General features: G+C 38.2%; 1 protein-coding gene across 2 annotated transcripts in view; it reads left to right on the top strand.

The window, feature by feature from the left end:
• The window catches only part of NAT8L (N-acetyltransferase 8 like), a 529,875-nt gene that overhangs the window by 278,317 nt on the left and 237,334 nt on the right, over window positions 1-14,224 (top strand). The window lies entirely within an intron of this gene.

Here is a 14,224-nt window from a genome sequence, read left to right as displayed (position 1 = left end):
GATTCAGTGTTAATATATTTACAAGCCTTGCATTGTCTTCATTTCTTAGTGCCCATGGCATGGGGAGGTATCGTACTAGTCGGTCCTCCTTTAATACATAATAAACGTTTTAAATTCTTCCTATTTTTGAATGTAAATTTTGGCTGATCTCCCACTATGTTCCGTATTTTAGTGTCTTCCATAAGGACCGGCCAATATTTCTTCACCACTTCACATATCTGGGCATTGTCTGCGCTATATGTCAGAGTACACCTAAGCTCTTTTGTCATAGTTCCTTTCCTGTTATATGGTAAAGTAGTTCCAGTTGTAGTATTCCGATAATAGGGACATCCCTTATTATACATCAAGTTCTGGATGGTCACAATTCAGTCCATTCTGCCCTTTCTGCACAAGGATTACTGGATGTGCTCAATAGATCTTCAGGATGTGTACTGTCGTATAAAAATGAACAGATGGTCCAGAAGATACCCATGCTTCCAGCTGAGAGACAGTCATTACCAGTTCAGAGCTCTGCCCTTTGGTCTCACCACAGCCCCCATGGTGTTCAAAAATGCAAGTTAGTAGTGGCAGCTCACTTGAGACTGCAGAGATTCTGGGTGTTTCCTTACTTGGGCCACTGACTCATAACCACTCACCACTCCAACCAGGCATCATCTGATCAAAGCCAGAGATTATGTACTTCAGTTATGCTGTCACTTGGGGATTACTATAAATCGCAACAAATGTCAACTAGAACCAACTCAGATATCAGAGTTTATCAGAGCTTTGTTTGACACAGTATCCTTGACAGCCTCCCTTTCTTTACCAAGGGTACAAACCATACAATTCCAGGTCAAAAAGATAATTTAAAAGTCCTCTCTCTCTTTCTCTCTCTCTCTCTCTCAGCTGGATTGATCCTTCAAGCACTGGAGTCAATGTCTACTGTGATAATTTTGATTTTGTTAGCAAGATACCACATGAGAATTCTTCAGTGGACCCTAGTGACTCAGTGGTCTGTTCTTCATCAACCTTTATCCACCCAAATCAAGATAATTCAGGCATGCAAAAATTACCTCCTTTGGTGGATTTACTCTGATTAGATAATGCAAGATCATCCCTTCAGTCTCCCTCAGCCTAAGGCCATAGTTACCATGGAAGCTTCCCAGATCAGGTGGAGGGGGGGCAATTCTTGGGAAAGACAGTCCCAGGCACATGGTCCCCCAAAGAGACCAATATGCATATTAGTGACCTAGAAAGAGAGCAGTCCTCTTAGCTTTGCAGGCCTTCCAAGACACTCTCCCCTTTGGGACCACTTCGATTCACATGGACAATATATCAGTGGTCTGGTGCATCAATAAACAAGGAGGAACCAAATCTTATCCCCTGTGCCGAGAAGCTTTAAGAGTGTGCAGTGGGCAATCTCATCCAGTAGATTTCTAATAGCAATGCACATTCGAGGAAAATCTAATGTGATAGCAGACAAATTAAGCAGGTCTATTCTAATCCCTCATGAATAGTCACTCAACATGAAAGTGGAGGAAAAGATATTCAGTCGATGGGGCCCACCTTGCTGCGATCTCTTTGCATTTCCCCTCAACAAATGCAGCAGGTTGTTTACCCTCGATCCCCCACCAGGGGAATCGCAGAGAGACACTCTTCTCCACGATTGGCCTCCTGGTCTCCTCTCCACCTACCCCCCAGTACATCTAATCCCCAAATTTCTTCAGAAAGCATCTCGATTGAAAAGCACAGTTATACTCATTGTTCCTTATTGGCCTCATCAGATTTGTTTCCCCTTTCTTTGGTCTCATCTGCTTCACCCGCCATGAATTCTGAATCCAGTTCCAGACCTCCTGTCTCATCTGACAGACATGATACACCTGGACATCTTAGGCTTAAAATTGACTATGTGGTTTCTCCACTTCCATTGGTAGCAAGATAGTCCAGGCTCTCCTTCCTTGTCCACCACATTCTTTTATCCTCCCACAAGGCTTCCACCAGAAACATTTACAGAAGTAAATGGAAAAGGTTTTTAGTTGGGTGCAGCATAATGTCATTGACCCATTTTTTAGCACCAGTACCTAAAGTTCTTGAGTTTTTAGCTACAATTTTTAAAGAAGGTGCTAGTTCTTCAAATATAAAAGTACAATTATCTGCCATTTCTAATTTTCACATTGGAGTAAACAAGTTGTCTTTAATTTCTTCCAAACTTTATAAGGCCTTTGTAAGGGGAAACCTTTCTTTTTCGTCCCACTTTTAAAGATGCCATTCCCCCTGTGGGATTTGAATTTGGTTTTACAATCTTTGACCCAGTCGTCCTTTGAACCATTAACCAAGTGTGAACTAAAATGTTTAACTTGGAAGTTTGTCTTTTTAGTGGCCAATACATCTGCTAGAAGAGTATCAGAAGAATTTCAATCCCTATCTTCTAAACTCCTTATTTGATTTTTCATAAGGACAGGGTATCCTTATGAACCAACTCATCCTTCCATCCTAAGTGCTGTCAGAATCCGTTATTAATCAAACTATCAACCTTCCAGTTTTCTTTCCAAAATTTTCAAACAAAGGGAGTATATGCTGCACCTGTTGGATGTTCACAGATTTTTTATCTGCATAGGACAAACATTTTCAGGAAATCAGATCAATTATTTGCCTCCTTTTTGGATTCAAAATGGGGCAAACCAGTTACTAAAGTAACCTTAGCCAAATGGTTAACTGATTGCATTTTATTTCTTTACAAAAAATTGTTTGTCTTTGCCAAAATCTCTAAAAGCTCATTCTACCAGATCTATTGAAACTTCTTCATTATTTCTATTCAGATCTTCCTGCAACTTGAGCTAACCCTCATACCTTTCTTGCTCATTACAAATTGGATCCGGTCTGTAGGAGAAGTTCAGCCTTCATCTCAGCAGTGCTCAGGAATATCCTTCGAGTCTTCCCAAAATTTAGGTAGCTAGGGACTCTGACCCAACAGTTGAGGAATGAATGAAAATGACAACATCAGATCAAAACGTTATGTACTCACCGTGACATTCCATCTGTGTTGTCCATTTTCATTCTTCCTCAACTTCCCTCCCTCCAGCCCCCTACCTTTTTGACTTCTGGAAGGATTAGAAGAGACTAAAGGAACCAATGTTCCTTTATTCGAGCTCCAGATACTGTTCTATCTTTATTTGTTAAATATTATACAGACTTAAAAAAAAAAAAAGTCAGCAAACAAGATCTGAGGTATGGTAGGGGACTAGTGCATTATGAGTAAGGGAGAAGCTTGAGGGTTTTAGTGATCCACAAGTTGGAAAAAGCCTCTAAGTCGGATCCGTTGAGGAAGAATGAAAATGGACAACACAGATGGAAAGTTATGGTGAGTATATAACTTTTTTTTCTGCTTCTGTTTCTTTGGTTCTAGAAATCTTAGCTTCTGTTTTCCAGGAAGGTACTAGTTTCTCCACAATCAAAAGTACAATTAGCAGCCATATTAACTTTTCATTCAGGAGAAAAAGCTTCCTGTCTGGCATCTTCCAAATTACGCAAGGCTTTTCTAAAAGGCACCTTCTTACTCAGGCCCTCAGTGAAAAATCCATCTCCTCCCTGGGATTTCACGTTTGTACAGGGGTTGACACAACAACCCTTTGAACCTTAAGCCAAAATTTATTTGAAATTCTTGTCTTGGAAAATAGCATTTCTAGCAGCAATTACTTCTGTAAGGAGAATTTCAGAACTCAAGGCTCTATCATCAAAATCCCCTTACATTCCTTTTCACAAAGACAGATATCCCTTACGAACCAACCCATCCTTCTTATCTAAAGTAGCCCCTGAATCAATTCATTTACCTGTTTTCTTCCCTAATTTTTCAAATAATTGAGAGTACATGCTATATATTTTAGATGTACATAGACAACTACATTTTTAACTGTACAGGGCAAAAGATTTCAAGAAAACTGACTAGTTATTTGTTTCTTTCTCACTGAACAAACTGGGATCATCAGTTTCTAAAGCTACCCTGGAAAAATGGATTACTGATTGCATTTCTTCTGTGTATACTTAGCAGGGCCTCTACCTGTGTAAGCCCCCTAAGGCACGTTCAGTTAGATCCATGGCCACTTCTGCCTTCTGGTCTAAAACTTTCATTGATAACATTTGTGCAGCAGCTACCTGGTCCAATGTTCATACCTTTATTGCCCATTACAAACTAGATTTAACTTCTAGAAGCAAAGCTGCTTTTGGTTTTCAGTTCTCCCGAATATCCTTCCATGAGGGCCACTGAAGATTCACGTATCTGGGAGTCTATCCCATACACTGAGGAAGAATGAAAAGGGAAACTTCAGAAATTAAAGTTGTGTACTCACCATAACTATGTATTCTGTTGTCCATTTTCATTCTTCCTCAATTCCTCACCTTCCTTCTCCCTTCCAGTCGTCTACTGGAGAGATTTCATGGATATTTTAGAACTTTTATTTCCGGGTTTGAGCTCTAGCTTACTGTTATTTCTTTTCCTTCTCTATCTTAAGATCTATAAGGCAGCAAACTTAATCTGAGGTACTGTAGGATGGCTGAGGCATTATGGGTAGAGGGAAGAGCTCAAGAGCTGGATCTTTAAGTCTGTGATATGCGGCCAGATGAAGTCGGAGATTAAATCCATAACCTATACACTGAGGAAGAATGAAAATGGAAAACAAAGATGCATAGTTATGGTGAGTACATAACTTTAATTCTTTTTTTTTTTTTTTTTTTTTTTTGCTGTATTTATTTCATTATTTCTGCATCTGTATTTGTTAACTGGGGTAGAGTACTGATTCACATGCACATCTTGCAGACTCAGCCTGGAATTATTGCCATTTAAAATTGTCATAAATGTCAGTTTTTTCCTGAGGAATAAGTGTTAATTTTAGCTTTGTAAGCAACACAGTTAAGATATCATGTAGTCTGCCAAGTGAGAACTCACTAGGTGTATGTTGTGAAATACATGGCACAAAACTGAGCAGTCTGCTTGCTGTATGGGCTTGTTGGTTACACCAGCAGTAGAGAATCTTACATGCAAATTTTTTTTTGAGGATTTACATATAGATTTCTAATGAACATATTCCACAACAGTCAGCTATAGAGATAACCTAATTGCCTTGGGTATAAAGTCATGCAAATGTGTGTGATTTATTTTGAGGTTGGGGAGCTACCAGAATTCCTAAGACAGATGAGGCCATTATTCTTGACAAATATATATATGTATATGTATATGTGTGTGTGTGTGTGTGTGTGTGTGTGTGTATGTATATATATATATATATATATATATATATATATATATATATATGTTGTATATATTGCATTTCCCACTCTAATTGCCTTTAATGGAAGTAGGGCTATAAATTAACTTTGCTGACTACCACTTTAAAATCCATGCAAAAGTCTGCATATGGCGCCTATATACGAGTCCATATTTTTGTCACTGACAGCTTCTGGTAAAACTTTAAAGCGATTATACTTGAATGCCCAGGTGTATGGTATACCCAAGTTCACTATTTTGCCTTTAAATACTCCTTTCTAATGAGAGAAAAAGTTAGTTTGCAGAGAAATATATTTCTGATATTTCTTTAGTAATTGCAACACATTTCAGATAGAGTTGGGCATGCCCTTTTTTTACAGCCCTATAGAGAAGTTGTGTATGTGTGTGTGTGTGTGTGTGTGTGTGTGTGTGTGTGTGTGTGTGTGTGTGTGTGTGTGTGTGTGTGTGTTGGTGTACATGCATGTATGTATATAATCTATACACACCCACTCCTAATGGTGACCAAGCATAATGTATCTTGGCAGCTGTCTCTCTGAAATACCTGTGTGTAGCTGTACATAATGTAGAATACTACAGAAGCCCTGTGATGGCTCTTATTAAAACCTTCAAGACTACCATCTACCATCCAGCACATAAGGATTTAAACACAGTTCAGTGTTAAAAGTGGCTGTACTATTTTTGTCCTTGTCTTTTAGAATGATCTTGGTGTTACCTTTCCTTTGACGAAAAAGTTGTGTTTTATGGAGAACTTTGATTTTTGCTTCGGATGTAATGCCATCTTAGTACAGATCTGTTACAGAGATGTACTACATTCCCTAATCTGAAAAGGAGACATAATATCCATGCTTGTTGAAAGATGAATCCAGTCTAACTCTGCAAAATTTAATATACAAGTCAGCATTTGGTGACTACATGCATGAGACAATATCTTAATCACTTTGTGATGGTACTTAGTAAAACTTTCACAGAATTATCATTCTGGTTTATACCGCAGATAAACATGCAGTTGCACTGTTAAGGATTTAAATGCAGCTTAGTGTTTGAAGATGGCTACATCGTATTGCTGTGGTGACTACAGGGATTTTTGGTAGCATGTTTTTACTGGTAATAATCCATACTTACAGTCACAAGCTACAAAGATAGATTTTCACCTTTGAAACTGAACTTGGTTAGGCCCACAAAAGCAGCTAGCCTAGTACATATAAACAACAGTATAGTCTACTACATGTATCAGCTACTCTGTCAACCACTTAGCACATCTTTCATTCCTATATAATCTCCTACATGAGTTGTCTGATTCTGTTCCACTGTTTGATAACCCCAACATTCTCACAGTCATCTCTAAATGCCCTAAATAGCCAAGCCAATTTTAATACTGAACTCCTCTTAAATATCTATGATTCACTGTACAAGCTCAGATATTTATTTTGTACTCTTTCCAATTTACTCATGTTTGTTTTTAAGGGCTCCATATTATTATTCCGTGTTCTAGTTTGGGTCTCATGTAACTTAGCAATTATTTCATCATTTATGATTCTCCAGGCTTTATAAATCTTTTTATGCAGACTTTAGTTTTATAACTGTTTATTAATCGACTGTTCATAAAAACTCAAAGCGATATCTACACATTTACACAGGTCCTTAAATGAGTCTGCAATTTCAATCAATGTGTGCTGTATTAAACATTTACCCTTCAGTCTACGACTCACAAATCTCATAAGCTTAATTTTTTATGTATTTATCAACATATTATGTGCTCAGATTATCAATTTAGTCAAGTTCTTTTGCAGACGTGCCCAATGCAATCAGTTTATCCATTTTCAAGCCATCTGCTTACAGACTGTAGAATATCTCAGATGAAAAAGATAGCTCTAAAAGATACAACCTAAACATGTATAGGCCTAGGACAGAGCCCTATGGGAAGCTCTGACTGTAACCTAGATTTTCTCCTACCCAGATGCAGTATGGTACTTGCCATGTCCTATTTGTAAGCCTTGCAACTACACATCTTATCAAGATTACATCAATACCCAGTTGTTTTAATTTACTGATCGGTATTTTGCTTATGATCCTGTCAAAGACTAAAGTTAAGTCTATATAAATTACATGATGGTATCATATAGCCATTATTATATTATTGTTACAGCATATCATTTTACAGGTTGGTATGGATCTGTTTTCAACATATGCATGCTAGTGTTTAACTTTAAGTTCCAACCCTTCCAATTCTGAAAATAGTTTATACAAAATAAGCTTTCCAATATTTTTGTACAACAGGAAAGTAAACTTATGGATCTAAATGACTCTTGAGTTTGTCCTATTTTCTTTTCCTTTAAAGATGGGTTTAACAACTGTATCCAGTCTTTCAGAATCTCCACATACTTAACCTATTGAATAACAGATATAATTGTATGGTAAGTTCATGTTGAAGTGTTCTCAGGTCATTATTGCTAATTCTGTCTCCTCCCTTCACTTTGTTTTGGGTAGCTTTTGTAGATCTTTTTCAATATAATCCAAATTAATTTCAGTGTCTGACGTTACCTGGATATTACTAGCACAGTTTATCACTCCCTTTGTGGAGTCAAACTGTTTTGCATAAGATTTTGTAACTAAGATAATCTGTTGTGTTTTTAATAAATTTTAGAACCTACACACACTTTATTGATTCATATGCCTTTATTCCTACAACATTTTATATATCTATAAAATGGTTTCCTGTTATTCTCAATATCTTTATATAAATGTCTTTAAATTTCTCCTGATCTTGTCTCACACTATGTTTAATATGTCCAGTTTGTTTATTCCAGTTTTAAGGTTACATTTCAGTCTTATTTCTATTTCTTATATTTTTTCTCTCTCTCAAGTATCTAGTTTTATGGAAATATATTCCCCTGACTTTGTGTGCCTAGATTCTGATAGTAAACAGTGTTTTATTTTTTATTTTTGTATTTTTGTTGCATTTAAAGGGTTTCCCCTTTCAAAACTTGCCACATTTCTTCTCCAGTTTTTTTTTTTCACTGAATGCATCACTCCAGTGAGTTTTAGTGACTGTTTTGCTTCCATATAGTCTGTTATTAAACTTCTATGCGTTGGTTCAGACTTCGTTTTGGCAGATTTTTCCAGCTGCAGTTTAACCATTTTAACCCAATGATCACTGCATATCAATGGGAGTAAAGTTTAGCATGCAGTAACATTAAATTCCTTAGGAACACAAACAATATCCAGTATGGTGCAACTGTTCCTGAATATGCATTGTAAATAATTTCCTTGCTAATGATGAATCAGTATTATTCTAGTCTGTTTCTGCTAAATTTAAGTCCCCAGCTTCTCTTATTTTTTCCCATCTATGTTTCATGACAGAAATGTGTAAATTCCTTGCGGTCATCAGCACTTGACCTTACTGGTCTGTACAGTCAAAAGATTATCTGTTCCAAGTTATCTTTATTGTCACAGCTACACAATGTTCAATATTGGTGTTAACACTGAACATGTAATACTCATAGATCTCATAACAGTCTTTATTCCCTAACATAATACCGCCAACTGAATTTTGTTAGAATGTCTGTTACAGTAAAAACATTTATACCCTGGCAGAACTGGTTTCTAGTTACTGTTTAACCATGCTTCACAAACATTAACAACATAAATTTTGTACAAATATAGTAAAATGTCCAGTAATAATAAAAATATTACTTATGCTTTTAGCATTAACAGTCAGCAATTGTGCTGTCTGCAAACTAAGTTTCTGACTTGGGAAATATCCTGTCTTGTGTTAGTCAACGTTTGCAATATATGTGCTTCTTATCTTGTTTTGACAAGTGGACTTTATCTTGTATAAATATGTCTACCCAAAATTAGGCTTGGATGTTCATCTCTCAGCTGTTCAGTGAACCACCCAGCAGCAATTTTACCTCTTATTTATCAACATCAGACCTATAGATACCCTTTTTTAATAGACCTCCTACTGTATACCCCATAAGTTAGTCCCCCTAAAGTAGCCCCCTACCTGATACCCCCATCTTTTTCTCCTTATCTCTCCTTATCTGTGGAGATACCCAATTCAAATCTTGCATTATACATTGTCAGTTTCCCACAATTTCTCCTGCTAGCTTGGCTGACATGGGGTTTTGACACAGTGCAGCAACTGCCTCATGCACTCTGACAACCCTTTATTCCTAAATCACTCAAGTACAATTTGCGAGAGATGCTTTTATACTAAGAATCTGGAATCACTGCTCTCTTGCAACACTAAATAGCTTGTCAACTCATACACTTCGACTCCTACTTGTAATATGCACCCAATACATAAACCTTCATATGCACCAGAGACCTCCAAAACACAAACATGCTACACCTAACACTACACCCCAAGCACCCAGTACATATAAAAACAGTAGCACCAGTGTCTCACCAAATAAGCCTTAAAGGAATGCACATTTATTCCAAATATTGTAGTTATAGGTGACTGTGTAGTGAGACATACGCATCAGGTTAAACAAGGAGAAGATTATAGTCAGCTGTCTGTCTAGTGCAAGGGTTCATCAGATCACACATGCACTCAAGTCTGTCAACAACAAGTACAGTTATGACTCTGTCATGGTTCATGTTGGTGTGAATGAATTAAGACATACTTCTCTGGACTATATGAAGAGAGACATGATTGAGCTCATGTGTCCCAGGCAGGTAGCTATGTCCCTAGCTTTGAGCAGCATTTTATCCTCACCTAGGATGATACCACAGTATAAACAAAAAATGATGGACTTCAGTAATTGGCTAAGTTTCTGGTGTCATTCTAAGGGAATCTAGTTCCTGTCAGCCTGGGATGACATGGTGGATAGACCAAGCTGCTTTGCCAGAGATGGACTTTACCTGACACCTGTAGGCTTTCAGTTGCTGGCTGAGGCACGTGCCTCCCCCATAATGCATTTTTTAGGCAAGGTCACAAAAACAAAATTTCCAACATGGAAATATCAAACAAAAACTAAGGGTCATTCTGCTAAACTCTAGGAGTTTAAATCAGAAACTGCACTCTGTGGAAGCACTCCTCTCCCTGGAAAATGTTTATGTCATGCAGTCACAGAAACCTGGCTCAAGGCCGCAGTTAGTACCCTGGCCTTGCAAGACTACAATGTCTTTCATACTTTCAGACCGTAAATTGAAGGTGTGAATACCAGAGGAGTTGGAGTATCTATCTTTATTAAAGATAATTACGCTTGGTTAGACAAGATAATTCTTTGCAGTTACTCCAAGTACAAATTACCATGGGTAACACCACCCTTCATGTCATTGCCAGTTACAGGTCCCCTTCCATGAACCAAGAAGCCTATACAGCTTATTTAGGCCTACTTGGGAAAATAAAAGTACAACTTAACACTCTCATCATGTGTGATTTCAACTATCCTTTCATTAATTGGGAAACTTATATGAGCCCAAAGTCACTCGCACAAACGTTCCTAGACTTTGTTAACTCAAATCCCATGGAACAAATAGTGCACCATGCTGTAAGGGGCTCAAAAATTCTAGACCTGGTTCTAACCAATATCAGTGACTGGTGCAGTGCCTCAAGTGTAGGGCCTGCACTGGTTAAATCCAACCATAAATCAGTCATGTTTGATGTAGCAATAGCACTAGAACTCCCCAAAGGAGAAGTGAAGCTAAAAAACTTCACCAAAACTAATTATACCCTCCTAAGGGATGGTGTAATCAGCTTCCAAGCTCCAATTTCTACAAAAGGCATTGATGGCTACACTAAGGTATTTACTGATGCCCTGTATAAACATCTACACAAATGTGTAGACACAGCCGTGCTTGAAAGGATTAAAGCAAAATCCTCATTTAAAAATAATCCATCCTGGTGGATGTCTAGCATTAATAAATTAAGTGAAAGAAGCTGCTGTCTTAAAAAACATAAGTGAGAAACCAGAACTGGAAGAGCACCCTCCTCTGCCTAAACAAGCAAATAAGACAACTCGTAAAATGGTCAAAGAGCAACTATGAGAAAAATTTAGCAAACATAGCCAAAGATAACCATAAGGCTTTCCTCAGCTACATCTGCAACCTAAAAGGAGTACTCAGATGTCTGCTGAACTAATTGCGGGTGGTGTTGCACATACTGATCCTGTGGAAATTGCAAACCTGCTAGCAGACAGGTTTGGAGAAAACTTCACCGGCTATCCCCCCAAAGCATACCACAAACCATGCTTTCAACATCACCTCCTCCCTACATCACCTCCTCCCTACATCTCCAAAGAGCAAATCAACAATGCTCTCTCCAGTACTAAGAACACAGCCTCCATGGGACCAGATAGCATTCCAGGCTGCATTCTATCTTAATGTTCTTAAACAAAAAGTAGCTACTCCACTAGGCACACTATTCAACCATAGTCTGAGTACTAGCATTGTCCCCACTGAGTGGAAAATAGTGACTTTTATCCCCCTCCACAAGGGTGGCTCAGCAACAGACCAAGGTAACTATAGACCCATAAGTTTAACCTGCCTCAGCTGTAAGGCAATGGAACGTATCATCATGGATCTCATAAATAAGGATATAGGTGACCTCCAAACCCTAGATCCATCCCAGTTAGGTTTTGTCAAGGGTAGATCATGCCTGCTAAACCTGGTGGACTTCTTTGAGAATGTGACCAGAGCCATAGATGAAGGCAAAGCTGTGCACACAGCCTGTCTTGAATTGGCCAAGACCTTCAACAGAATCCCACATTCAGGCATCATTGACAAACTAACCCAGTTGAATATCAATTCCTGTGTTGTCAGGAGGGTTGAAAATTGGCTCACAGATCGGCAACACTCAGTCAAAGTGGGATACTTCACCACTACCAGCAGACCTGTCACCAGTGGGGTCCCCAAGGGTCAGTGCTGGGCCCCCTCTTGTTTGGCATATACTTCTCAGACGTCCAGGCCAGAACAGAGGGGCTGTGGCTAACCACGTTTGTGGATGACTGCAAATTAGGTACAATCATTGAATCCCCTAGAGATGTCAGTGTTCTTCAAAAGGGGCTTACACAGACCAATGACTGGTGCCAAAGCCATGGTCTTAAACTAAATGCTAAAAAATGTATCATCATTCCCTTTGGTAAAAACAATGCCCTTGCTGATTATAAAATAAACAATAATACCCTGTGCCAATTCTGTAGTCAGAGACCAGGAAACACAAGTTGACTGTGACCTCAACTTCGACCAACATGTGTCTACTGTGGTGAGGAAGACATTCTACGTTACTCACCTGATTAGCAAAGGCATCACCTCAAGAGCAAAAGAGGTTATAACTCCCCTTTACTCTTCCCTCATCAGGCCTGCTATTGAATATAATGCTTCCATTGGTATGTACCATATCATACACCTGCAGCAACTTGAGGGACCTCAGAGATTTCTAAGTAAGAAAATTCATGGTCTCCAGCATGTCTTATACGGACAGACTGAAGTTGCTGTCACTGTACTCAGTAGCATATAGACTACTTAGAGGCAACTTATGTCTGGCTGACAAGGCTATCTCTGACCCAAATTATATGAAAATACTGCACATCTGTAAGTCAAATGGGACTAGAGTCACCTGTTCCAGAGATCTCAAACTAGCCTGCAACATAAATATGACCCGCTGGAGAGACAGCTACATCTCTCAGAGGTTGCCAGTCCTCTGGAAAAGGCTTCCAGTCCATGTCAAGCAGAGCACCTCCATGACTCTATTTAAGTGCAACCTGGACTACTGGATGGGAAACTGTAAATTTCTGCCAGGGATTGCCATATATCTCTCCTGGAAATGGTCAGTCCATGCTAAAAAATGTTGGGCATAGATAAATATCTCTCATTTAGTATTATATTGGGATTTAACAGCTAGACTTGTAAAGACCCTCAGGTCAATAGTCTAGTCACATCCTATGAACCTATGAAGCTACAGATTTCCACATTTTAAAATGGGCATTTTCTTCATGTAGATATATACCCCAAAACACCTTTTCATTTATACTGACCTGACTCTATTTTCAGTATATGATATGTGAAAAAAAATCCTAACACATGCAACCTATGTTATCTAATAGGGCTCTAAGTTCCCTACTAACAGAGAGTGCTTGAAATGAGATTGTAACCAGCGTGAAAAAAACAGGTCCATACTTCCTTACATTAAGCCATTCTAAGGACCTTCTCACATCTTATATTTTTGCACCTGGCAAACATAACACAATTTGATGTTCATTATACTTTCTGCAAATATATGCATAAGTTTCTTTAGTAATTGAATCTCCAATTACTAGCATAGAATTTCTGACCAGATCTGAAGAATTTCTCACTTCTAAATCAGTAATGTCTGCTCTATCAATTGTTACAAATGGTCTTCATCATCATTAGTCTTCTTAATCTCACTGTTTTCAGTGCTCATTTCACTTGAAAGCATACAGTTACCACCCTGCTGTCTTTGCCCTCCCACAGTTTGTTGCCAATTTCAGTCATTTTCCTCTTTTTTCTTATTGTATTGTTCTCGAATCTGTCCAATTTTAATTTTGATTTCTTCCATTAAGCTTGATCATTACCTGTCTTTTCTACCTCCTTTATTGGAAAAATTATGTCATTTTTTTGTAGGCTGAATGTTTTGCAATTAACTGTTATTGTTCCTTCTATTCTGTGTGTTGTATAGCAGAACAGTGTCATTTTTAATGTATACATTCTCTTTGCATTATATGCATTAATCAGCTTTTTCCTAGTTATTTGTTGTGAACTTCCCCCTTTCTTTTTTTGTTGTTTTACATGCTCTGAATTCTCAGACTGGAATTCAGGATACAAATAGTCAGCAAAGTTGTCATTGGTATTATCATGATTAGTATCAGGTTGAGTGATCTTTATTGGCAAGTTGACACTTCCTTTACTAAATGTGTTTTGTTTCTACGTTGCTTAATATTAGTCATCTCATCAGCTCTGACACTAATATATGTAACAACAGTTTTTTAGCTGTGC

Source organism: Protopterus annectens, chromosome 2.part1 (genome assembly GCF_019279795.1).
Source record: "Protopterus annectens isolate FY-2018-M chromosome 2.part1, PAN1.0, whole genome shotgun sequence".
In the NCBI taxonomy this organism is placed as follows: Eukaryota; Metazoa; Chordata; order Ceratodontiformes; family Protopteridae; genus Protopterus; species Protopterus annectens.
Note: the sequence above shows the minus strand (reverse complement) of the source record. Positions and strands in the feature narration are given on the sequence as shown.